General features: G+C 52.4%; 1 long non-coding RNA gene, 1 other non-coding gene and 1 pseudogene across 3 annotated transcripts; 1 reads left to right on the forward strand and 2 right to left on the reverse strand.

The window, feature by feature from the left end:
* Positions 1–1,475: 1,475 nt before the first annotated feature.
* LOC118499277 lies at positions 1,476–21,473 on the reverse strand. 2 transcript variants are annotated; one of them, XR_004901803.1, is made up of 3 exons: positions 21,426–21,473; positions 1,695–3,482; positions 1,476–1,614 (listed from the first exon to the last, which is right to left on the reverse strand). It is a non-coding gene; the product is annotated as an uncharacterized LOC118499277 (long non-coding RNA). The 2 variants fall into 2 exon arrangements; XR_004901802.1 differs by having other exon boundaries at positions 1,476–3,482.
* Positions 4,959–7,039, reverse strand: LOC114509103 (annotated as a pseudogene).
* A 3,045-nt stretch (positions 21,474–24,518) lies between the features above and the next one.
* Positions 24,519–24,622, forward strand: LOC114513931. Its single transcript, XR_003685889.1, has one exon. It is a non-coding gene; the product is annotated as a U6 spliceosomal RNA (small nuclear RNA).
* The last annotated feature ends 1,512 nt before the right edge of the window (positions 24,623–26,134 follow it).

The following is a 26,134-nucleotide window of genomic DNA, read 5'->3' on the forward strand; positions in this document are numbered from 1 at the left end:
TTGTGTCAGTGTGGAGAAGCTGTAGGCGTTTCAGAGCAACAGGAAGTGCTACTTGGTGGGTAACCACTCAGATGAAGTAGGATTTGAGGGGGTTTGGTCTCTGCCACTGAGCCAGGCCTGGAGAAAAGTGTGGGTTGCCCATTGGCTTTTGTCCTCCGACAGGGCTGGTTTCCTGCCTTTGGCATTGCAGAGTCATGGCGGCAGATGGGTCTTTGAGGAGCGGGACCAGTGGGGTGCTTCTGCTGACGTGCCCCTTGCAGTTCGTTGCTCGTGCTCACTGCAGGTGGAGTTGGTGTTGGCAAGTCTCGGGACCGGAAAGGCAGTGAAAGGAATTTTCTAGACACGGCTAAAGGGCTAAGTGACGGGGGAGTGGGGCGGAAGTATGAAATTTTAAGGCCCTTGGCAAGAGGAGTGGGGGTTATTTTGAGTGGAAACAGCACATTGTGTTTGGTGCAATGAGATCAGAGGTGAAGGGCCGACTTGCCGAACTGCTGCGAGTGTCTCGTGCGCCCACGAGAGCCGCACCAGCCTGTCTGGGGCCACGAGTGGGTGTTAGTTCACACTTTGCTTGAGGATGTGGCTCTGGGTATGTTCTTAGCGCCGACCACACATCACGGTTTGTTCAGGACCTGAAGAAACGGTCCCCTTGCCTGCTGGGCTCCAACCCTTTTCTCCCCCTAGTACAGCAGTGCTTGCTGCCAGTGAATGCCAGGGTCACTCCTCACAAGGTGCCTATCTCGAAGGCTCCTGGGACTGAGCCTGCCTCAGAGTCCACTGGGGAAAGTCCTAAGGAAGAGTGAGAAGAGTTTGCTTCAGGGCATCAGCCCCCCAGGCCATCAGCTGTCCCACCCTCAGTCCTCTGAGGGTGGCCCTGGAGGAAGTGGTGTCAGCTGCACAGCAGTTCCTCTTTCTGCAGAATGCACACGCGCCCTCCTGCTGCTGTCCTCCAGCAGGACAGTGACTGGTCTTGGTTTAGAGCAGCAGTCAGAATACTGGGGTCTGGCTGATTTTGCTTTTGCAACGACAGTTATAGGGGACACAGACAACCACCTGTGCCAGGGTGTCAGTGGCTGCTTTCACCTGTGAGTGGGTGCTCACGGCTCCTTCCCAGGGACTCTCCAGGCAAGCGGTCCCTGCGCCAGCAGTCTTTCAAGTCCTCTAAAGAGCTGATGCTTGGCGCCAAGGGAGGTGCGTGTGGCCAGGGTGCAGGCAGGCCACCTGGGGCACCGGTGCTCTCACCTGGCCTTAACTGGGTAGCGCTCCCCACACTACAGAGCACCCAGAACACTCCAGTCTGGAGTTGGTGGGATGTGGTTATTGGGTGGCTGGGAGCATTTTCCCAGTTGGCACTCTGGTCCTGACTTTGACTCCGCCCACCGCTAACCTGGCTGTGTGCCTCTCTGAGTCAGGGGGCACTGTGAGCCGTCAGGAAGATGGTGGATGGAACACCTGTCCCGCCCAGTGCTTGGTGCTGGGTTATTGCTTCTCTCTTACACATACCCACCGGCTCACTGGCTCACTGAGACCTCGAGGTGCCTGCCCCCAGTCTTCCTCACTTCCCCGGCTGCCTCTTCCTGCTCCACTCCCAGCCCCCGGCTGCTCTTAGGACTGGCCCTGGAGGGCCAGCTCCCACTGTGGGCACCAGAGCCTGTGCAGTCACTGAAGTTTCTTGCAAGAAACTGGATGCCTTGGACCCGGAGAACACTGCCCCAGAGTCCACATGCCATCGTCATGTGTGTGGGCACGGGCTCGAGGCACCTAAGTGAGGGGCGTACCCACTGCCTCCCCCAGGTCCTGTGGGCTCTGGTTTCCTCAGCATTGGGCCTCCAGTGTCTTGGCCGGCTTTTGCAAGTCAGCTTGGGTGGATGGGGATGGTTCCAGAAGGCTGAGCTGGGCCAACCAGCCACTCATTGTCGGTAGGTGGTCTGAGGAAGGCTTTTCAAAGCGGGAGATGGAGGGGCTCTGAGTGCCAGGCAGTCCTCGGGGAGAGGGCGTTGGGGAGCAGAGGAGCCGAGGGCCTGCCCTTCAGCCCCAGAGCCCAGGAAGGGTGGCCTCTGCACTGATCTGCTGGCAGGGCCGGGCGCAGGAAGAGAGCAGAGGCCACCTGGGAGCCAGCAGGGCGGTGGCTGAGGAGACAGCTGGCGGTGAGGGCCCGGGTGCCTGGAGGGAGCAGTGGGCCAGATCTGAACCCCTGGCCGGCATCCTGGCTGCTGTGCTCCAGTGCCCAGGGGGCTGGAGACTCTGGCCCTGAGGAGGCCTCACCCAAGGCTGGCAGAGCCCCACAGAGTGTGTGCGGCCGGGACCACTCTGGGTTCTTCCAGCTGAGGCCTCTGCCCTGGGGGTCATAGTTCTCGCCTGCTCCCATCTCTAGTTGACTTTCTAATGCCGGCAGTTTTATGGTAAACACCCACACCCACACCACCCAGATAAGCAGTGTGACATCTGTGGGGGATTTAGGTGCAGCTGTTCTGTCCCTGCAGTGTCTCTAGGGAGGGAAGTACCTGAGAAAACGGGGCAGTTGGACGTCCCCTTTGCCTTGTGACGTGAATGTTCGTAACAGCTGTGACCTGGGCAGGTGTCCTGGAGCTTGCAGCTTCACCACAGCATTCTGCTGACGGCCCGTCCCCGCTCGGGGCGGCCTTCTCTAAGTGGGTCTGGTCCCGCCGAATAGACGGGCCCTGTGAACCATGTGCGCTAGGCCCTGTCCTGGTGGGACCCCCTCAGGTGAGTCTGAGACACATTTGCTCCAGGAGAAGCCTCAGGAGCCTCCTGGGTGGGTGCCTCTGCTTCTGGTGAGCCTCCTTTGAGTCACATGTGTCATGCTAAATTCTGGATTTCTAAGCAACAATAGTGTTTTTTAATCATTTTTACTTGAGCTTTATTGTATTTCTCCCATTACCATTTAGTCCCCTTATACGCCCCTCTCCCCAGCAATCAGCACATTGTTGTCCATGCGTCCTCTTTCCTTTTCGATCAATCCCTCCATCCCGTAACCTCCACCGTCCCACAAGCTGTCACCTGCTCTCCATCTGTGAGTCCGTCCCTGTTTGGCTAAGCTGCAGTCCTTTGAATGGTGTCTGTCTGGGGCTGAGGAGCCAGGCTGGCGGTCAGGGTCCTGATGTCTGAGGGGCTGTGTCCAGGGGAGGTGTCCAGGGTCAGTGCTGAGGGTCAGAATAGACCCAGAGCCCTGGCACATGCATCCCGTCTCTGCCAGAGCCCTTGCCTTCCTTTTATTGTCCAAATGTGCTGAAAGGTTTCAGATCTCCCGGTGCACACGGAGCATCGTGGGGCCTCCTGTAGGTACAACTGACTCAGAACCAGCTGACAGTCCTGTACGTGTGCCACACAGTTGTTGTGTGAGGTCACAGCGCCGCTCTGCGCGTCTGGTGCCTGGGACAAGCCTCTGGTGTCTGGGCCTCCATGTCCTCCTCATTTGTAGTTGGTGATGTCTGCCACCTCTTCCGGGTCGAAGATTTGAGAAACTGCAGAAGACAGGGCAGAGATGAAGGTTTTGCGTGCAAATTCAAAATAGATAATTTCAGAATAAAAAATGAGTGTTTCCAGTTACTTTGGCTGCAAACTTGTGTACACAAAAATCCTGGGCTTTTGCATGCAGATTTCAACGGGAGAAATCTGGCAGAGAGTGTGTCTCACATTTAACTCAGGAGGGATGCTTGGCCCTCTTAATTTCAAGTGTCCAGCGGCCATCCCTGTTCTGTTGCAACAAAGTATTGGTCTTGTCCATTTCCTAGGGATGGGAAGGAGCCAAGTGCATACGCCCTGTAATGTAAACCTAGGAGGCAGAGTGGGACCTGGCAACAATTATTTTGTTTGGAATCTTGCAGGAGAGCCTGACATTGTCAACCCCTATCCCTTGCCATTTTCAAGACCATGCAGTTTTGTCCCTAAGTGGCAGCCCTTAGGGACAAGTGGTCCCCAGTTTGTCCACGATGCTTGGCTGGGCAGTACATTCAATTCTGCCTTTGCTTCCTGCCTCCCAGTAAGGGCGGGTTTGACTGCTGGGCCTGCAGCGTGGGCAGGGAACCTCGGTCGGGGGCTATTGGAGTGGCCCGGGTGCCTTACTGGTCCTCAGAGCATCACTGGGCAGGCTCAGAGGAATGGTGGGGCGGGGCTCACTCCGTGGTTCCCAGTCAGGGCTGTCTGCTCGTCCTCCCTCAGTTTTGGGAACCCAGGTCAGGGGTCTTCTGAGACAGCAGGGACTTGGGCTCCGCCCCGCCTTTGCCCACCCCATCCTCTTGAGAAGTGAGCACAGACACCGTGCTCCAGGCTGTGGCCAAGGCCTCATCTCTGTGTCCTGGTGGCTGGACTGGATTTCCACAAACACACCAGAAAATAGACAGGACCACTACTTTGCCGCCAACAGAACAGGGATGGCCACTGGAGACTTGAAATTAAGGGGGCTGGGTGTCCTGAGCTCAATGCAGGATAGAATCTCTCTGTCCAATTTCCTCAATGAAATCTAAACGCAAAGGCATAGGAATTTCTATGCACAAACATTTGCAATCAACACCCCTGTGTGCCCCCTGGGGTGGGATTCGGGCGTTCAGTCAGCCTGCCATCAGGAAGCCACCCTCCACTCCCCAGTATGTGGACTGGAGGGGGCAGTGTGCTGGCCTCCATTAAATATTCAAGAGCCAAATCCAGCATTTATCTTTTTCATTTGAAAGAATGTTTTTTTATTGATTTTAGAGAGAGAGGGGAAAGGAGAGAGAGAGAGAGCATTTATGTTTTTTTATGCCTTTAGGGTAGACATGAAGGCAGTGCTTCACAAGTAGGTCATATGCTAATCCACTGGGAAGTGGGGAAGGTCAGCAGAGGGAAATGATTTGTCCTGAATGCAGTTATGTGGAGAATGCGGTCTTAATTGTGGCTCTTCTACCAAAAGAAAGGAAAGGAGAACTGGAAGGGAGGAGGAAGGGAGAGGGGAGGGAGGGGAGGGAGGGGAGGGAGGGGAGAGGAGGGGAGGGGTATCCTATACTTACCATTCTGTAAATAGAGCACTGGCTCATTATGTAAATTGGGAAAGGACAGCAAGAGGGAGAAAGAGAGATCCAGGAGTCTGGCCACCCAGCCAGTGTTTGTTTGTTTGTTTGTTTGTTTGTTTTAAACAAACTTTTATTGTCTAGAAATATATATTTAAAACATTCCCCATAAAGGGATGCTATTATCTCATTTCCCCATGTTCTTCCTCCTCTCCAACACCCCTGATATAAAGGACATTATTACACTTTATTCAAAGTTCACCCAGGTGTCCCGACTGCTCCAGCTATGTCCTCTTCTGTCTGCAAGCTGCAGGTCCATACAGCTTCCGCAGATAGCGGGCAGGCTGTGTACTCTGTTCCCCACTTAAATTTCACCACTCCTGGCTTTCCCGTTAATCCACTGAGGAAAGGTTTGGGATTGAGAGGCAAAGTCCTTGCAACGAGGAGCAACCGCTGCAGGCTATGCCGCCAACCCAGCCCTCGTCTGAGGGAAACACTGGCCTGCAACCCAGGCATGCGCCCTGACTGGGAACTGAACCCACGTCATTTCGATTTGCAGGCCGGCACTCAATCCACGGAGCCACAGCAGCCAGAGCTGGCCACTGTTAAGTCTTGGTCCACGTCCTTGCTGTCTGAGTGTGACCACCTCAAGTGTACATCATCAGGGTCTCCTCCTGGGGCTGATGCAGACTCGTGGAGTCAGGGAGTAACATTAGCGCAGCCTGCCGACAGCTGTGCCTCAGTCACGCCCCGGTCGCTAGTGTAGATGCCACCGGGACGGTCCTCTCTGTGCTGCGCACATGTGAGCCTGACTCCTGACTTGGGGGTTTTTGTGTTTCTGTGTTCTGTATTTTTCCTTATTTCCACCTGAGCAGCACAAGCACGTGAGGTGCGGAGGGGGCCCAGGCCTGGCACACGTGTCAGTCTCGGTCTGGTAGCTCGCTGGCAGCGATGCCCAAGGGCGCCTGTCCCCGGCCCACCCTTGCCAGCGCTCCTCGACTCTGGAGCACGCTGCTCACGCTCGGACACGTGGCTCTGACAGAGTGCTGCTTACGCGCGTCTACGTGACAGCCAGCCTGCCATCCTCTGGGCTGCAGCTGGGCGTCAGGGCCTGCGGAGCTGCAGGGTCTTGGTGTAGGGGCCCTGGCACTTCCTGCAGAGGTCAAATCTCCTTCTGGCAGTTGAGCGATGAGGGCACAGCTCCCATAGGCTGCTGCGTGTTCTGTCCTAACCCTGCCATCTCGGCCCTGTTTCTTAATGAGGCCATCCAATCACAACAGGTCCCCAGGAAGAATGAAGCTGGCGCGTGCTGACATGACTCCAGGGGAACTGCTCATCAGTCAAAGCTGGACAGTCTGGCTTGTCATTGGCAGGGGATGGTGCGGCGGGTCACTCAAGGCCACTTGTTCTTTGGCATCTCCAGGGTCCCCTGTGAATCTGCAGCCCCGGGCCTGGGCAGGTGGGCCTCGAGGCAGGTCTGGGAAGTGGGCTCTGTGGTTTATCCCTCCTGGGAGGGAATGCTGCGGCCCCTGTTGCTGGGACCAGTGTGAAGGCAGCTTCTGGGCTGAGTGTGTTGCCCTCAGAGCCTGGTGATGGCTGGGCAGACCTGCGGCTGAGAGTTGTGCCACGTGGGAGACGCGCAGAATGACGAGGGTCCCTTCTGAGGCCCACTGTGGTTGCGCGTGTCCTCACACAGGCCCGCCCAGCAGCAGGTGTGCCTGGAGTGACTGGCAGGTTCTGGAGGCCCCAGAGTGCTGGCCTGCGTTCCGGGAGTGTGGAAGCGTGCCCAGCTCTGGGCGGTCAGGGTTCCGTGTGTGTCTGAGCGCCCGGCCCCTGGGCACCTCTCTCTAGAGGTGGCCTTGGCCCAAGTTTTTAAAATCAATGTGTTTAGTCTCTCAGTGTAGCCTCTGCGAAAAACATTTTTCTTTTAAAAATAGAACAAGGATTCTAGTGTAAAATTCACATGGATTTTTTTGTGACTTATTCATTTATTTTTAGAGAAAGAAGGGAGGGAGAAAGAGAGGAAGAGAAACATCAGTGAGTGGTTGTCTCTCACATGCCCCCGACTGGGGACCTGGCCCACAATCCAGCCATAGGCCCTGACTGGGAATTGAACAGGTGACCCTACCCCTTTGCAAGCCAGCACTCGAAACACTGAGCCTCACTAGCCAGGGCAAATTCACATGGATTTTTAAGGTAAGCCACACAGGGCACTGCTTTCACTTATTTGAAGCTGCTGAGCCTCAGAAAGGGACATGCAGTGTCCCTTTAAGCCCTCCCCATTCGTGCCCTTCCCTGGATCATCCTCATGTTTAGAGCCTCACTCAGCGCAGGGCCCGCCCCCACGTGCCCTCCCCTCATTCTGGGCTGGTGTTCCTCTGGACCTGGATATCGCAGTTTGTTCTGGCTCACCTGCCTTCTTCCCTCTGTCCCATCCCGTTGTCCCTCCAAGCTTTTTAGATCTGGCTGACCTTTGTGTATATCATGCTACTCGACATACTGTTGGCACTCAATAAATGTCCTTTTCTTGTTCTGCCAGGTCCCTGCTCCAAGTGCAATGCATAGACTGTGGCTTGTGTGGCGTGGAGGCCAGTGTCCTACCTGACTAGCCTGGCCCTGAGGCCTCAGCACCTGGCGACAGAGGAGGCTCGTGGGATATTTCAGGGTGGAGATAAGGCTGTCTCATCTGATCTTTCCTCCCCCACCTTCTCCCAGCTGCCTGTGAGGTAGCAGCGAGCTGATAAATAATTCCTGAGCTTGGTGATATGCTGACGTCATGGTTCAGCTCTCTTCACACACTGGGTCTAGTCGGCAGTGGGGCAAAGCCTTTTGGTTCCACGTCATGGTAGCACCATTGCTTGCTCCAGACCTCGGCCCCTTAAAAGGAAATGGTATATATTTTCACCAGTACGGTGGCTGCTAAAGCGATATTTGTCCACAAGCTGGTCTGTGGACTCTTTTGCCTTGCCTGAAGAACAAAACGAGGACATGGGGCTGAAAAGAAGGGGCCTGGGGGACAGTGTGTGGCCAGAACTTCCTTAGATGGAGGAATGAGACCAAGGAGGAATCTGGGAAGTTGGAATACAGCCCCGGGGGACAGTGAGGGAACAGAAAGGAGCAGGTGGTGGCAGGAAACTGGGCTGGGTGCCCGGCCTATGGGAGAAAAGGGCACAGAGGTGACCTGGACTTAGTGCTGTGTGTGGGAAAAACTAAAAAACACACCTATGACCTAATCAGTATAAAATGGAAGTATTAATGAGGCCTCACACTAAGACGGCCAACCAGGGCTGTGACTTTACACTGAGAGACAGGAATGAGCAGAAGAAAGTACTCATGGCCCTCCCGAGCCAAATGGTCATGCAAGGGGGCAGGGGTCGTGGGGAGTGGGCACACCTACTGGAGGTGAGGGGATACCCAACTTCCTCAGCAGTCACATCCACATTCAACTCCCAAGAGGGTAAGGCACCAACGGGGTGAAGATGCATTCATCCCAACATCTCAGCACAACCCCCTGCTCCTGGAAAGCAAACCCTGACCCCAACAGCAGCCCCAGAGTCATGGCCCACAGACACGCCATCAAGGTGCAAGGACCGCACCTGTTCCCCTTTTCAGTTTTCCCTGGACTCCTGCCTCGAAACCCACAAGTTTGGGCTGGAACTCGGCTTGACGTGGCTGTTTCCAAATGCCGGCTTTGGACATTTCACTTGCTGTGACAGTATACCCAATAATTTCTCTGATTTAAGCTTTTTGTTTGTTAGTTAGTTTGTTTTTACTAATGACACAGCTCTTAAACAAGAATGAGGATTCCAAAGACACAACTAGGAGCCCCTCTGTTTGCCACGAGGGACACCCTGATCATTCCACAACACAGCAAGCCACGCTGCAGAACGAGAACACACCCGGCCGGGAAAACTGCGTGTGAGGAGGAGCGTCTGAGCACAGGCACCCTGTCCCTCCCCATGGGGAAGCACCTCTCTAGGAAGGAGTCCCCCCCCACCCCAGACAGCAGGCAGGTAAAAAGCATTAAGACTTAATCCCCTGTCCTTATTCCTAGCATTGTCCCCTGTGGGTGGTCTAGGACTGAGATCTTGCATGTTCTGCGTACTTCTCACAGCACAGGTGGCAAACACAAGGCCTGTGGCCGAATCCACCCTCCACCTTGTTTGATCCAGCCCGGCACCCTGTTTCTACCTGGTGGCAGCACCCAGCTCCTTGTCCCTAGTTAAGGAGTAGTTACATTTACACAGTCCTAAAATTACATTCGGCCCTTTGAAGGCAACTGTGAGGCTGCTGTGGCCCCCAGTGAAAATGAGCCTGACACCCGTGCGTCTTAGACTCTGCCCCATGAGATAGGTTTAAGCCAAGGCTTTCCCCACCTGTAAACGGTAATACACCTGATGCTAACTCTTACTTTACAAGATGCCTGGCAAGTTCATTCAGCCCAAAAGCACATTTCCAGCAAGAGGTTCAGAGGCGTTAATAAGCCTCTCCTTTAAGGGACACAGGCCACCTTACTGTAATTTAGCATAAACTAGTCAGTCACCTTACTCTGCTGTTGGCAGCTGGCCCACACCATCAGCATGCTCTGCAGGTGCGGAATGCTCTGGGGTCTGAGCAGAGCCCTGCCTGCTTTGATTTCAGGGGACCAGAGTCCGGGGAGAGACCACAGTGAGTGCAGAGGTGCTGGAGGGGGAGGAGGTGGCACCCTGGACAGGAGGAGAGGAGGGCAGGGAGAGGGCGCTGGCAGCACCCATGGTGCACAGCCACCATCAGGCGCCACCTCAAACTCCCACGACTCCGAGAATCACCCTGGGAATCTCTCTAGTCCCTCCCCTGCACCCAGCTTGGCAGGCACGTTCCGTTGTTGGCCACAGTTTCCAGCATGCCGCACAACTCCGCATCCTTAGTCCTGGGAGGGTCAAGGGCAGCCCTGAGACTGTAAGTCGCCCAGCAGACAGCTCAGGCTGTGGAGTGACATCTCAGAGAACACCTGACTCTCTGAAGCCATGGTTTTCCTGTTATTTCAGAAAAATATATGCACTCACTTTACACATCCATTTCTTTTTTAAAATATATTTTATTGATTATGCTATTACACTTGTCCCATTTTCCCCTGTTTATTCCTCTCTGTCCTGCACACCCCCTCGCATCCTCATTCCCCGCCTTTAGTTCATCTCCTTGGATTGTACATGTAAGTTCTTTGGCTTCTACATTTCCCATACTATTCATACCCTCCCCCTGTCCATTTTCTACCTACTATTTATGCTTCTTATTCTCTGTACCTTTTCCCCTTCTCTCCCTCTCCTGCTCCCCTGGTGATAACCCTCCACGCAATCTCCATTTCTGTGGTCCTGTTCCTGCTCTAGTTGTTGGCTTAGTTTGTTTTTGTTTTTGCTAAGAAGCAGACAACTAAATTAGTAATGTCAGACACGGATCCTACGGGAGGAGCAGAAATCAGTGGGGACCTGGCATGGAAATCCTACTTATGCTTTTCAAGCCTGTCATCCTGGAGCTGCATGAGAAAAAAGCAGCAGCACTTCAAAGGTAATTAATTCAATCCATACACTGAAGATTCCCGTATGCATAAAAAGCTTTACCCAGTAAAATCTACTATCAGTCAGAAAACAATACTATAGACAGTCTCGTGCTTCTCTTTTGCTAAAATTAATAACATATTAAAGGTGACAACTAAAGGAGAAACTGAGTTTCTAACCTAAGTCGTGTAAATTACACATCGGTTCAACACAAACCTTTCCTTGGGAATTACATTTATGCAGCAAACATTTTCCCCCATGATCTAGTTTGGGAATCTGAGCAACACCTAACCTGATCAAAAATAGATTATCTGTAAGTAAGTGACAAGGTGAGGCCACCAGGTGTTGGGCCAACACGTTTCCCTCCTCTTTCCCACTCTCCAGCTTCTGACCCCAGCACCTTACAGGAAACCCTCTTCAGCCTCCAAGACTACAAGGCCAAAAACTAAAATGAAACCTAAAGCACGTGGTACTTCCAGTGAAATGAGAGTCTTTCTGTGGGGCTCCAGCCCTGCCAACCCCTCCTCTCCAGCACCCCTCCCCCTCTCTGGTCCCCTCTGCTGGGCTGGGGACCCTCGGCACTTCCCACCCCTCCCATTGCTGCAGCAGCCCCATCACCTTCCCCTCACTGACCCTGACGCACCAGCTCTGCCCTGTCCTCCTGTGTGCTTCAACGTCAGTGTGGACTGAGCTGCACTCTGCCCTTGCTGGCCCACGGCCTGTGTACCCCCGAAGAAACGGCAGCTCCCCAGGCAAGGTGCAAGATCCTTGAGAGCGGCACAGGGACCTGCGGGAACTTCCTACTGCCCTCAAAGGCCCTGGATTTCCCTTCCCCTGCATCAACGTTTCCCACACATCAACTTATGCCCACGGTGACACGGATAAGTGTTCTAATAAGCCCAACCGGCTGTCCTGTAGGGAAAATGCCAGACTTTCCCTTTTTAAAAATCAGAAGCTTCTCTCTCCTTGAAACACAACACAAACAAACAAACAAGCAAATGAAAAACACACAAACAGACCCTAGAATGCCACTGGCCATAGAAATAAATGTCATCTGGCAGGAACAACCCTCCAAGCAATGTAAACTTCCCTGGCTTGCAATGCAGAAGACCGAGGATTTCTAACCAAGGATGCCTATCCTGACACCTGAAAAGGCACCATAAACAGAGACGCTTTCCTTTCCTGCACTCCTTCAGCACAAGTTTTGAATGACTTTCTTAGACACAGAGACTTTGTCACAATGTTAACGGCCACCTCCCACAAGAAAACTTCCCAACGTCATCAGCATGCAGAGAGAGATCTATTGTGCCTAACATGACATTCAGGCACACCTCCACCGCTCACCAATTTCGAGCCTGCCTGCCAGAACCAAGAAGAGGAGGAAGAGGAAGATGAGCAGGGCTGGCAGCCAAGCCAGCCTATCTTTTGCCTCGTCTTGGCCAACTCCGAGCACCTGACACACGCTTGCAGACTGGCCCCAGTCCCGGGTGAGCCCTCAACAGCCTGAGAACTCTCTGCCCACTGCCAGGAGCCGTCACCATCATTTTCCCCAAATGCTTTTCCCCTTGTGTCAGTGTCCCATCTTCCTCCAACCATTCCCAGCTTCATAACCGCTTGCTTTTCCGAGGGTGGTGCGGAAAGGAGACGGGAGGGCAAAGCTGTAGATGGGTGGGAAAACAAACAAGCTCACGACTTTCCCAAACTGCCTAGCTCCTGAAGTCAGGCCAGCAGAAACTCCATACTCTGCTCTTGGTTCAATCGAAAAGCCGCAATGTACCAGCCCACAGCTTACTCTGTGGCAGGAGGCAAAGGCCCTCAGACGATAAACAACATGTAGCTTCACGGGACAGAAAAGAGCTGGAAGAGAACAACATCTGAGAGCCTACCACCTACTCTCACAAAGACCCGCAGCACAAACGCATCCTCCCACCTGCACAGAAAGTGCCAAGAAACCAGGTATGCAGACCTGAGCTGCAGGCCACACAAATGCCGAGGGGATCACATGCTCTGGAAGGACGCAGTCCACTGCTGGCTGGAAACCAGCTCTATCAGGGGGTTCAGGTCCACTAGCACCTGGGGACACCTCTGTCCCTGCAGAGTTCCCGGGAGTGTCCGTGTGTGCAAAAAGGGGCCAGAGACGCAGGCACCTGGGCCCCATTCCGCCTCTGACCCAGTGACCCAGTACATGGAAGTCCGAAGCCCTCCAGGTGCCAAGTGTCTTCATCTGCAAACGGGAAGAATCTAACAGGGTAACGAGCATGAAGGTCCTCCCAGAATAAGAACCCTGGGGTCATGCTAGGACCCCAAACAACACGTCAGGGCCCTGGGCCCAATTCCAGGCAATCAGCACGAATCCTGTTTCACCAGGGCAGTGACAGGCAGGCACCCTGACAGGAGGCACCAGGGCACCCACCTCCAAGGCGGTCCTTCCTGGGCCCAAGACTTCAGCCTCGTCACCAAAACATATCAGACAAACCCAAACTGAGGCACAGTCCACGAAATACCTCTGACCATTACTCTTCCGAAGCATCGTGTTTGTGAAAAACAAGGAAGGTCTAAAATCGTCCTAGACCAGAGGAGACCAAGGGGCATGGCGACCAAACACAATGTGGTCCCTGGATGGGACCCTGGAATAGAAAGAGGATGTTGAGGGGGAAACGGGTACAATCCCCAAACACGTTTGCAATTTAGTCAACAGTGGTGCCCATGACAACTTCTTGGTGTTGACAGGTGACAGGTGGTTGTGCAGATTTCACGTGAGGGAAAGTAGGGTGATGGGTATTTTGGGAACTCTGTGTTGTCTCTGCAACTTTTCTATATAGCTAAACTTACTCCAAAATCAAGTTCTTGGTAAAAGTAAGTTTGTTTGGAGGCCATTTTGATAGCTTCGAGCACATTTAAAGGACCTGAAAACATCCTGTGTCATTAAAACCCTGAATCACAGTCACTGCTCAACACTAATTTGAAAAACAGAAGGCCACCAAAGGAAAATAGTACACTTGAAAAGGGCAAAGAGCCGAACACAGTAAAAGTTTAGTATAAACTTCCTAACTCCACCACCTTTGCCAGCTCACACTGTCCAAAAGACCTCCGTGTATGAAGCCGAGCAAGTCTCCCTGGGCGAGCATTACTGGTCAAGGCTGGCCTCCCTCGTCGCCCCGGGGAGAGGAGCTGCCTCCCTTCTCGCACTCCTGCTACACTTGGCTACTTCCTTGCTCCCCTGCCCTCTGGGGGCCCCTGCCTTCTGGGGGCCCCTGCCAGGTACACTCTGGGTCCAGGTTCTTCTGGCTCCTCTCTGGAGCAGCCCCGCAAAGGCCAGCCAACCCTCCTGGCAGGGCACTGCCCTCCCTTCAGGCACCGTTTGTAGTGGCCATGCTGTTGACTGCTTCCCCTCAGCCCCTGGAGCAGGGTGGTGCTTGTGGGGCTGACAGAGTGGTGGCAGCGCATACGGGCTGTGCCCCACCCACTAAGCTGTGGATTCAGTCCTCCTCACCCAAGGATTCCTTCAGGCCAGGAGTGTGGAGCCCTGTTCTGTTCATGCCTCTTCTCCTAACCCACCACCAGCCCATCCTCACGCCTTCCTACCCCAGAGCCACAAGGCTCAGTGGCAGCAGCTTCTGGGATGAAACCTTTCTAAGACTTTCCTTTGTAAGTGGCGGTGGAGGGGAGTCAGAAAGAAGGCATTTAGATGATAACTTTTGCTATTTCTTAAGGGAGTCGGAACGCAACATGTTCACAAATAAAATTTGTATTTAGATGCATACTTTTAAATTTGAAGCTGCGTATCTGATAGGAACCAGCTAGGTACTTACAATCAGCAGAAGACTATAATTATGACCAATGAAAGAAAATGCCAAACTGCAGGAAGAAAAAAGGAGCTTACAATGAAAACAAGGGTAGTAAGCGCTAAGCTTCTGAGATTGCGCACTGAGAGAACAGTTTATTCTCTCCTCCTCCAGTCCAGCTTAAGTCACAGGCCACTGGGAAAGAAAAATGCAGAATGGCTGAGGGCCCACCCTCAAGGAAGGAAGCTAGTTAATAATGACAAGACCTCATAAATGACCAGTTATCAAGCCTCTTAGCTTGCTAACTTACCTGCTTCCCCAGCATCTGGCTGCCGTGCCTTTCCAGAACATGGAAAGACAATGGATGTGTGAAAACAGAGCGTAAGAACACGGATGAGCCCTGGCTGGTGTGGCTCAGTGGACTGAGTGCCAGCCTGTGACCAAAGGGCCACAAGTTCGATTCCTAGTCAGGGCACATGCCTGGGTTGCAGGCCAGGTTCCTTAAGAGGCAACCACACACTGATGCTTCTCTCCCTTTCTCCCTCCCTACCCCTCTCTCTAAAAATAAACAAAAACCAAAAACCAAAAAACAAAACTCGGATGAGCAAAGCCAGTATTCGGGCAGTTTTGCCAAAACCTGGGCTCTTCCCATCAGTTCCCAAAGGAGAATCCACGAAGCACTGCTTGGCAGCCAGTGCCAGCACACACGGGTCTACTGCTCCCTTCTACTCCTGCTCTCAGCCAGGCTGAGGGTGCTCTGGCTCACCATGCTCGCTCACTGCATGTCCTTGCATGGATGCATGCGGGAAACCCGGAGAAAAGGTGGGCTACTCCTGAGACCGAGAGTCCTGAAGTCCCCAGGATGACCAGCTACACAACCATTTCAGGAGGGTGGCACCTCTAGCACCTGAGGCCTCTGACACCTGGGGGTGCAACCGGGGTCTGTATGTGGCTGGTGCCCACCCATGGAGCACATGCCCCTACTGGACAGGGCACTTAGAAATTAGAGCAAAGCTGAGGCCAGGGAAAAGCCCTCTCTGACCCTGCCCAAGGTAGCAGAGAGAGGTGTGCCAAAGGGACCAAACATCATCATGGGGACCGTTTCCCCTCACGTCCCTCTGTCCCAAGAAAAAAGCAGCTTGGCTTCTGGTCTCAGGGACTGCTAGGGTGATCCTGAAGCTCGGGGATCTTCAAGAATCAGTGCTCCAGATGGGAAACAGCTGCCATGGAGGGGCCGCCTCCTATGCTAGGTCTGCATCCCCAGGGCTGGCTCCTCTGCAGATTAGGTACCCAGGCTCCAGCTATGTGAGGACAGTGGTGCAAGCAGGCCTCACCCACCACGTGGCAGTGCCAACACGGACAGCTCCAGCCCACATACTGTGTGCTTGATACTAACCATTGGTTAAACAAGACTTCACCCAACATGTGATCGCCAGGACTCCCAGGAAGGGCTGCAGCCTAAAAAGGAACCAATGGCTTTGAAACATAGGCTCTCAAGGGTCAGATAATGCATGTACAGAAAAAGGACCCATCCCCCTTTTAAATTCTTTCCTAGACAATGAAGAAGTGGACAAGAGGTCCATGTTTTCAACCCTCTGACTTCTTTTCTGCTTTGCAATGCTTTCATATTAGGCATGAAATTGGCAACCAACAGTTTAGCATGAGACCCTGCATCCCTCAAACAAATAACAAATACAGCTCAGAATGCATGGGAGTCGGAACAGACACGCAGTATGCAGACAGGGTTTTGTTAATAAACTCGCAAATGGTAAGATGGACAGACATGTGACAAATACACCCACAGGAGCCCAGCTAGGAGAGGCAGGAGGAGAAAGTGTGATAGGGAGTAACAGAAGCCATGTAGGGACTCGAGGTTTAGAAAAGTGAGGTGCAGAACCTGTTTGAGAGAAACAGAGCACTAAATATATGACAAACCTGGTGGAGATGTGGGGGTGTGTCACGAAGAAGCAGACTGGTCAGAAGAGACCTCACAGCCAGCTTGGGGGAGCGGAGGGAGACTGCACTGAGGGGAACTTCTTCAGGCAAAGAGAAAGGGCCTAAAGAGAGCCTGGCAGCCAGGAACATCCTGGCCCTGTCCTGGGCTATGTAGGCTGGAAACAGGGGCCACATGGCAGGGGCGTCTGACAAGGGACCCTCACCAAGGAAAAGCAAAAGTGGCAAGCCAGGAAAGGTAGGGGGAAGTCACAGGAGTGCTGGAACCTGGGGACCACAGCAGCAAGCCTAAAATCCTAACCCTGCTTCCCCCCTCACCAGGAAAGGGGGAACAAGAAAGACCGTGTGTCCATGTTTTCAGCTCCACCAGGCCATGCACTGGGGCGGTCCCTGCCCAGATGTAGCTGTTTCGTTATTGCAGGAGGGCACCCACAGCCACGCAACGCCCAGCCCAGGCACCACACTGCAGAACAAGGCTCAAGAACAAGGTCTGCAAGATGCAGCCTTCTCCTCCTGGGTGGGGCAGAGTTCTCAGGTCCACTGCAGGTGCTGTCCTCCCAATCTCCCAAAAACGGGGAGGGAGGACGGAAACATTAACTCCCAACCCCTTTCCCCACAGGTTTCCACTGCAGGTCAAAGCACTTCATGAAATTTCAGGGAGGCTGCATTCCAGCTTCCCTACCAACCTTATTAGCTTTCCCCAACAACATCCAATACACAGCTGTCACTTTGAATACAGCTCCTGCTGCAGGAAAATTAATTCCAAGAGAGAAAAAACAGGTTGGAGGATGAGACCTTAACAATGAACTCATTATAAAAGCCAAGCGTTCAGCCAGATGAATTCTGACTGTAAGACTGCAGAGACACACGAGGCCTTCTGCACTCAGCCTCTCATCAGCTTCTCCAACGTGGGCGGGCCTGCCACCAGCTCCACAAACACTGGGAAGACGAGGACCTCTGGAAGAACTTCTCGGCAGCACGACCTTCCTTCGAACGGTGCCTGCAAATGTTTCCATACCCTGCAGGCTGGTCCAGAGGGCACGCGACCTTGTCTGTGGATGGAGCAGCAACTACGCGACCACCTTTGTCAGGCCCCTCAGCAACATTCCCGATGGGAGGTGCACGTGCCTGTCTGTCTGTGGGCCATGCGCCAGGTCACGGGCTTCTGATGTCGGACCATCCGTCTTTCGCACACGGGTTACAGTGTGGTCGCTTTCCGCTTCTGCAGGCCTGTGTGTAACCCAACTGTTTAAACGAAACCGGACTCAGTTGCTCTGCTAAGGCATCTGAAGCCCGTAAGTGTAAATCATTCAGAATGAACTGTCCCCCTAACAAAATCAAAACAAAGTGGAATTTCTTGGAGTAACACTTTCAGTTTAAATCTGAAAACTTTCCTAGACTAAAAGGATGGAAACAGACTTTGCGCAACTATATAAGTGCAACCAGCATCAAGCCCTGAAAACAGACTCCAAGAACCATCATGGCCCTGCCTGGGTGGCTCAGGTGGTTGGAGTGTGGCCCCATACACCAAAAGGTTGCAGGCTGGATTACCAGTCAGGGCCCGTTCCTAGGTTGTGGGTTCCATCCCTGGTCAGGGTGCGTACAGGACGCAACCAATCCGTGATTCCCCCTCAGAATGATGTCTGTCTGACTCTTGCTCTCTCTCCATCTTCCTCTCTCCCTAAAATCAATTTCAAAAAAAGAAGAACCATCATGAACCCACAGGCCTTTCCCCTCTAAAACTCTAGCATCACAACATATTGCCCACTACTCTGGGGAAACCGCAGTCTGCCTGTCGGGTTGTGTTGATTCAGCTAATGAGGATGCACATCAGTTCTCAATACTGAAAAAAATTTTTGAGGGCCTGATGTCACACTGGAAAAGTAAAGAATGCTACCTGGTCAAAGACAAATGCGCTCCTGATACTCATCCAAAACTTCAGTTTCCACACCAGAACTTCCTCCCTGGTCATCTGCCCTTTGAACCTGCCTTCAAAACAACTGCACTCCACACCCCCTATGGCCAGCCAGCTGACATCACAGAGGCAGGCACAAAACAGGGACCCTAGCCCCCGCACTTGCTGGGGGAGTCATTTTTGCTTCAAGTGTCCTCAGCATCAGCTCCTTCCTCTAGTCAAAGTCCACTTCGAACAGAAGGTGACCCCTGAGAATGGGGCACAGAGGAGGGTCAGTGAAGGCTCTCGACACACCATCAGCTCAAAACGAATAAACCTTCCTGTCCCCTGGCCCCCAGCCATTTTTGCAGTGCTTCCCAGGTCACACGCCCTTGCCCTACCTGCACCCAAACCTTGTATCAGGTGGCTCAGGAGACAAGGGCACAAACTCAAGGCTGACACATCCAAGCATGGCTTTTTTCTCCTCCCCGAACTGTGCTAAAGGAAGCCTGGAGACACAGAGCTGCTTTAACCAGCTGCCCCAAGCCTCTTTCCAGGCCCCACATCTCTACAGGCTGCTGCTGTGACCCCTCTTAGGAAACTCACGTCTGCACAGTGGAACAAACATACACTTCCGCCTCTGGTCAGCATGGGGCCCTCATCTCGCCAGCTCTGGACCTGGCTCAGGAAACTGCTGCAGGGGCGTCACGGGGACAGGGATACTTCACGCTACATGAGGCCACATGAGAAGCAGCTACCTAATAGGGAGAGTGAAAGTCAGACCCCACTTCTTTCCATGTTCTCTGCTTTCCCCGCTACAGGTCTGCACAGATTACACCCATCCTTGCAAACACACAGCCACCCGGTCCAGACGCCGATTTTACATTTAACAAAACTGTCCAACTCCATAGTTCTTTCTCCAAAGGGAAGATGTCAAGCCTCACCCATTCAGAATATCAGCCCTCAAATGAGCATGACCAGAACCTCTTTCCAAACAGCTGCTTTCTGACAGTGTGAGCTGCAACAGGTTCGGGGGTCACAGAGTTCAGCTATCTGTCCAAAGAATACATGTGCGGTCCTTCCATGTGACGATGTCCCTCCGGCCTCAGCACTGTCAGCACATTCAGGCACAATCCCCGGGAAAGACCTCCTGGGCAGTGGCCCCGAGGACTTCCTTAGACTGGAATGCTGCACTGAGTTGCCCAGCAGACACTCCCCCTGGCTCTTCTCACCTGAGGGGCAGGGTGGCAGCTGGGCCTCTGCCATGGCTCAGTTTCCACATCTGTAAAGCGGGAACCAGACCCCCCTCCAACACTGTTGGCAGAAGCCAAGCCACACATGTGAGCTCTCCAGACAAGTGCCTGCCTTAAGGGAAGTGCTCAATCAGTAGTACTACAGCATCGGGCTCACCTTCCTGTAAGCTGGGCTAGGCCATTTTCAGACTTCACAACTCCTAGTGACCCCCTGTGGCTGTACACCAACTTCAAAAAATGGGAAAATTCATCATTGGACAGGGGATTCTCACACCGGTGACACTTAAATTCCGGACTTGAACAGGAAACTCACTTGAACCATGCAACTCTACCTGTCCTTGCGTGAAGAAGCCAAGACTGGGGGCGTCTCTGCCGGAAACAGGTGGTAAACACGGCATACCCTCACACACAAACGTACATGTGATGAACCCAGCTCCAGACACAGAAACCTCGTTCCTCTCACTTTCCTGACAGGAGATCTACCCTTTATTCTGTAATTCATTTCTTCCCGTATGGATTCCAGCGTTGTTTGCACTAAAAAGCTGCCCTATGGGAAGAATGCTCCACACAAACATGCATCACATGGAACTACCAAAACTAGGAGAAAATGTGTTCCTTTCCTCTTTCGATGGACGCCATCAAAGTGCACACGCTGCATTGCAACAATATCATTGTGCAAAGTTTATTTTACAAACGTCCAGGATTATCCTCGGCCTCAGCCTCCACTGCAGTTGGCCAAGCATCCGAAATCGAGTTTTGCCTGTTAGCTCAGGCACCACGTGTAGCAATGATCGAAGATATCCCTCTTGCCTTTCACCATCTTCCTCAACAGAACAGGTCCTCTCGTCCCATTCTTAGACTTTGGATCTTGGCTTGTAGAGATCACCCATCTCTACAAGCCAAGTGTTCTTAACATGAAGTTCACCGACGGGCTGCAGAAGGTTCAAGAGCTTCCTGGGGTAATTACAAAACTCGGTGCAGCTGTGTGTTTTTCTCAGGCCAGGATGCACACCTTCCACCAGATTCTCAAAGAGGCTCCTAACTCCTCCCAAAAGAGAAGGGGTCACGTGCATTCAAGGGTCTTCCTTCATTTAAGGGATTTGCCTTTCGAACCAAACTTGGCAAGCTGTCTAGACATCCTTCCATCACTCACCTCACATTCGCACACAAGGTATAAATCTTTCATCTGTCTTCCCAAGAGTCCAAAACTTAGTGGAGTAACAAAAAAGAAAAAAAAAAAAAGAACCATAAAAACACGAGGGATACAATTAGCAACACAGGGAAAACACAGAAACACTAGCGATACTTTTAACAAAACATTGAACCCCACAAGCCTTTTCTTTTTCTTTCCCCCTAAACTCCCTCCTCCCTGTCACTGTCCCTCTCCCCGCTAACCTCCTACCCCCGCAGTAGCTTCCAGCAAAGCCAGCCTCCCAGGGGCTTCCCACAACACCTGTGCCGGTGCTGGAGCGCGGACTCGAGACAGGAAAGCACCACCGGGCAGAACGCGGAGTGTCGGAATCCAAGCTAACCAGGAATTTGGAAGGCCCGGGGCACCTGGTGCTTCGAGCAAGAGCTCGCACCTCCCGCTTCTGCTGCGGATACAGGCACGGGGACTCCGTTTCCCAGGCGAAGGCTCGCAGCGGCTACCCCGCACACAGAACCAAAGGTAACCCCGGAGGCTCGGCTCCAGGTCGCGCCGAAAACAAACTTTCCAAACACTTCCACCGCAACGGCCTGTGACAACTCCCCGGCCTCCCCCGCCCTCCGTGCGCTGTCAAGGCCCCAGCTGCCCCCGGCACACGCTGCACCCGGACCGGGCTCCCCTCGGCGGCTGAGCGGCGTCCCCACGGTGCTCACGGTTCCGCCCTCCTGCCCAACCCCAGACGAGGCGCCACCCGGCCCTCGGAACCCCGTCCCGCCTCGCCTCGCTGGACCCAAGCGTCCGCCGCGCTCGGAGAGGTGACAGGCCGGTGCGCCAGGGCTGCTGCGGCCGCGCTCACCAGCTGGCTGGTGGTCCTGGCTTAGGATCCGCGTCTGCTCGGGCACCTCACCGCAGCGCTGCGCGGCTTGGTGCCTCCTCAGCGTCCTCCTTCCCGCGGCGGAGTTCCAGCAAAGGCCGCCCTCATCCTGCGCCCGCCCAGCCGCTCACAACCCCCGGCACCGCCCCCTCCCCGCGCGACGCTGGGCGGGACTTCCGCCGAACCGCCGTTGCCAACAGCATCCATTGGCGGTGCCCGCCTGTCGCGTCGCCGCAGCCCCAGTGGGCCTGGTTGACACCTCCAGCCCCATTTCCGGGTCGAGGCCGGCGGGCTGGAGCCGCTGGACCGGGGGCACGACCCAGTGGGAGCCAATCCCAGGGCCGCTGGGCGGTGCCGGGCTGTGGAAGAGGCGAGCTGTCATCCCAGGCTCCCAGGCGGGGAAAATGAGTTTCGCAGGGGCCTGGACCCGCCGGGCTGGGCAAGGTCATAACCGAGTAACAGGCGAGGCTGGGCTCCAGCCCTCCTCTCGGACTCAGAAGGTGGGCTCTGCGTAAACAGCGGAAAACGAACCTTTACTAGTTTCCAAACTAAGAAGTGTTCGCTGTAGGAAATTTAGGCTCTCAAGTCGTATTTATAAGGCAGAAACAAGCCTCATTTCGTCTCTCCTAATAGTCCCAGGAACACTTTCAGAACTGGTTTACTCATCATTTTTTGTAGTTGATGATATTGAATTCCTTTGAAAGTTGTTATTGTTGATGATGATGCTATTGGCTTTTTAAATTGTGGTAAAATGCACATAAAATTTACCACATATCCGTTTTTAGTGAACGCTTTAGTGGCATTAACTACATTCATATTGTGGGGCTAAGGTGATGTTTTAAGCAAAACTAGAGTCATCTTTGTTACCTGAGTGTATGCATATTTTAAAATAACCTTTATTTTTCCATATCCAAAATTCTATGTATTTTTTTAAAAGAACACTTTAGGGAATACAGAAGTAACTATAAAATAACTGAGTCCTTAATTCACACTGGCCAGCATCAATTGTTGGGTAGCAGTAATAGCCTCACTAACATCTACTCAGCAGCACTTAGTCTTGGTAAGGAATGTTCATGTCTGATCTCATTTACTCTAAATAAGCATCCAGTTACCTTGTCCAGCTTTTCAGACAAGGAAACTGAGGCATAGAGCAGCTCTGTGCCTTGCCCTAGGTCTTGGAGTGCCAGACCCAGGATCTTCATACTCACATGCCAGAGGCTGTCCTTGGACCACTATGTGTTTGTCCAAACTTCTAGTCCTTGGCATTTACTTATCTTTAAGAACAATAAAAATGCCCTGGCTGGTGTGGCTCAGTCAATTGAGCACTGGTCTTCAAACCAAAGGGTCGCCAGTTCAATTCCCAGTGTGGGCACATGCCTGGGTGGCAGGCCAGGTCCCCAGTAGGGGTGCTCAAGAGGCAACTGTACATTGATATTTCTCTTCCTCCCTCCCTTCCCCTCTCTAAAAATACATAAATACAATCTTAACAAAATAAAAATAAACAAAAGGCAGGGATAACCTCTGTCCCCAGAAGGTCTCCTGCTCCTTTGATACTCACCCTTTCACTTAACAAAGTATCATCCAGGAGAACTCTACTGGAAGCAGCCCAAAGCTTATAGATCCATGTGTTGATAAAGCTCTATCCTACCTTATAGTGAAGTGGTTCCCAGCCTTTTCCCCCATGAACAAGGCCCTGCGCTTAAATACAGCCATACCCTTATTTATTTCCTTACTTTAACTTCTTAGCAGATGAAATGCTGGGTCAAAGCACAGGCATTCCCCTCAAGACTTTTGATACATGCTGATAATTGCCCATTGCTGGCCCCTCTCCAGATATTCTCACCCTCAGTGGACACGAAGACAAGCTCAAGGTAGATGTCAGCTCTTGCCACCATACCAAGGCACACCCAACATTTGGGAACATTTGGGAACATTGGGCACATTAACCCACATCAATAACCCCTACTGTGGAATATTTATCTGATAAGCACCTTTGCTCAGAAACCTACTGAAGGATGTGCTTGTCTAAATGAGCAAGTAAGCCCAGAAAAAAGGCATGAGATCCAGGAAGCAGGAAGGAGAACACACAGGAGGATGACGGGAGTCCCAGGGTTTGTTCTGCAAATAAGTGTGAGCGTTCCCACCACGCCAAGCACTGATGGGTATCAGCTATTTGTTGGTGACAAAACACAAAAATCTCTGCCCTCGTGGGACTCCAATACCACTGGCTTATGGTTGGGGGTGGGAGTGAAGACAGCAAGCATAATAAATAAATCCTATGGGATGTTAGAAGGTAGTAAGCGCTGTGGGAGAGATAGAAAATCAGCGAAGGGAGGACTCAGGAGCGCGCAGGGAGTCGGTACAATTTTACAAGATAATGAGGAGAAATCCCGAGTAAGAATGGGGAACATGCACACTCAAGGGCTCCAGAAAAATACTGAAACTGATAGATTCTCTAGTGGGTTTCACCACATAAAGGTTTTTAAATTAATTTATTAATTGACTGATTTGAGAGAGAGTGAAAAGAGAGAGGGAAAGTGAGAAACACCCACTGATGCCTTCATTGGTTGACACCTGTGTATGCCCTGACTGGCAAAGTCTCTGGTTCGATTCCCAGTGAGGAGGGCCCATGCCTGGGTTGCAGAGGAATGAGGAAAACCTCAGAAAAACAGCCATAGTAGAAAGTAAACACAAACACAGTTTCCTAGGCATCCCAACTCATCTCAGCTGTCAGAGATATTTATTCATAGTACAGATTAACTGATTCAACCAGTAATTACCACACTCCACCTTGATAGGACGGGGAGATGGAGGGAGGTAAGGAGTTGACTTTTCATCTCTTTTGCCAGAAAGGCAATAGGAAATGACTGTAAGTGATGAATCAATACATGAAGTATCTCAGTTCAAAGACATTATTTAGCAAGTTGGACATAAACCACAGGAAAAACATTGAAACCTATAGTAAGTAGAATATGAGTATGGGCACACGAGGCATGGCTACTGTTTCTCATTACAAGCCTTTTTAAAACCACTGGGCATCTGTAACACTGATGGAAATAAAAAATAATAAAATGGGTGCTTGCTTTGGGAGCACATACACTAAAATTGGAAGGATACAGAGATTACCACGGCCCCTGAGCAAGGATGACATGCAAATTGGTGGAGCGTTCCATATTTTAAAAATTAACAAAATGAGCCTGTCCTCTTTGTGGAAACTCTAAGAAGCTCTCAATCGTGAATGTAAAGCTGTGCGTGGATCTTCCCAACATCATAGTTTTAATGTGACATAAGAAATGAAGAAGAAACATCCAAAATTCTTATCAACAGGAGAATGATAAGTGCTGATACATCCGTGCTGGAAAATTCTATGTAGTTACTGAAAAGAACAGGGCAAAGCTCTGAAGGCAGAGCAACAAGTTGCAGAAAATGAACTGGAGTCTTTTAACTCTTTTTTAAATCAGAGCCTATGGCACCAAAGATGGCCATGCAGTTCCTGAGTAACTCAGAGTACAGGAAGGGGAGAAAGAACACGGTGAACACTAGAGCCTGGTGGGGCAGCAGGTGAAGCCCCCCTCAGGGAAGGGGGGAGGGGAGGGTGGGGTGGTCCTGAGAAAGGTAGCTGAGCAGAGAGCAGGAGCAGGGCGGGGAGTGGCAGCAGAGAGAGGAAGGCAGGACCGTTCTCAGTTCTTGTGGGGCCTGAATGGCAACCAGTGTGCAGAGCCCAAGCTAGGCCAGTCCAATCCTCAGTCCTGGCGAGAGGCAGGGTATATGGATCGAGTTACCCCAAAACTTAAAGGCATAAAACAGCATTATCTAATGTTTTCTGAGTCAGGAGTCAGGAGCAGCTAGGGTGGGAGCAAGAAGAGATGGAACTGTCCATGTTGGGATACGGTAGTTGGTTGTTAAGTTAGGGAACCTCCAGTTTGGAGAACACTGGCTTCCTTGTTCCAATGGTGAGATTCATGTACCCCCAGAGGAGCGCTCCGCTTCACATTTAACTAAAAAAATAGTAAAGGCCGAGTGCTATATAGAGTGCAATGTCAGTTTAGAAAACAAACCCAAACAGAAACGTGGAAAAAAGTGCAGGATCACACTGTAACTGCACCAGCTGTTAATGTTGGAGGGCTTGGGTGCCCTGAGAGGAAGTGGGGAGGATAGGTTAGGAGGTTTGGGTTGTCTGGACGTCCTTAGGGTCATGATGGGCAGGGAAACAAGGAGGTACCCAGGAGCAATGGAAGGGGAGCATGGTGGGGCCCCAGAAGCAGTGCAGGGGCGGAGCCCGGCAGGTTGAGGCCACGTCCAGTCCGCACGGTGTGGTGAGGGGTTTTGGGACTCAGGCTCCCAGGCGCCCTCCCGGCTTCCAGGCCACCCTTTCACTGGTTTAGAGGACAATGCATGTCCCTGCGGCTCTGACATGGCACGTGCCTCCCTTTGGGGATCTAACCAGCCCCACAGGGCCCACCCCTCACAAAGGAGTTTCTTCCTGGCATGCTGCACCCCATCTTGGATCTGAGGTTCCACACTGATCTAGTGCCTCCGGGTGCCCCCAGCCCAGGACGCAGCAGAGCCAACTGTATCTGTTGGGGGTAAAAGGACACAAAATGTTAGACTATTGCAGTCAGACTGGTCCCTGGTTCAGCATCCTTGGTACTGGAGTTCTGGCTAAGAAAGAATCGAAATAAGACTAACTC

Source organism: Phyllostomus discolor, chromosome 3 (genome assembly GCF_004126475.2).
Source record: "Phyllostomus discolor isolate MPI-MPIP mPhyDis1 chromosome 3, mPhyDis1.pri.v3, whole genome shotgun sequence".
In the NCBI taxonomy this organism is placed as follows: domain Eukaryota; kingdom Metazoa; phylum Chordata; class Mammalia; order Chiroptera; family Phyllostomidae; genus Phyllostomus; species Phyllostomus discolor.